This window comes from Brassica oleracea, chromosome C9 (assembly GCF_000695525.1).
Source record: "Brassica oleracea var. oleracea cultivar TO1000 chromosome C9, BOL, whole genome shotgun sequence".
NCBI classification, from domain to species: Eukaryota; Viridiplantae; Streptophyta; class Magnoliopsida; order Brassicales; family Brassicaceae; genus Brassica; species Brassica oleracea.
Genome location: NC_027756.1, coordinates 49,585,827 through 49,586,229, shown reverse-complemented (window position 1 = coordinate 49,586,229; position 403 = coordinate 49,585,827).

Here is a 403-nt window from a genome sequence, read left to right as displayed (position 1 = left end):
CCATCACCAGTAAAACGGCTACGAGCCCCTTTTTCATAATAAAGACTATATGTCTAGATAATACTGGTGAATACATGTCCCAAGCGTTTAAATGATTATGGTATGTCCATGGGGGTAAGTGTGGACAATTCTGTGATACATGTCCATACCAAGAACGGTTTGGCCGAAATCTTTTGAAACGCAAATAGCTGATTGATAGACCATAACTTATGAGGTCAAAACTCTCATTCACAGCTTGGGCCACACGAAATTTATATGCACCTAAGTTAATACGCATTAGGCCATTTAGTGAACATAGATATCACCTATCACAATTATTAACGGGTCAAGAGCCAGACATACCCCATCATAAGATATTTGGATGTGTTGTCTATGTACTAATTGCTCCACCACAGAGAACTAA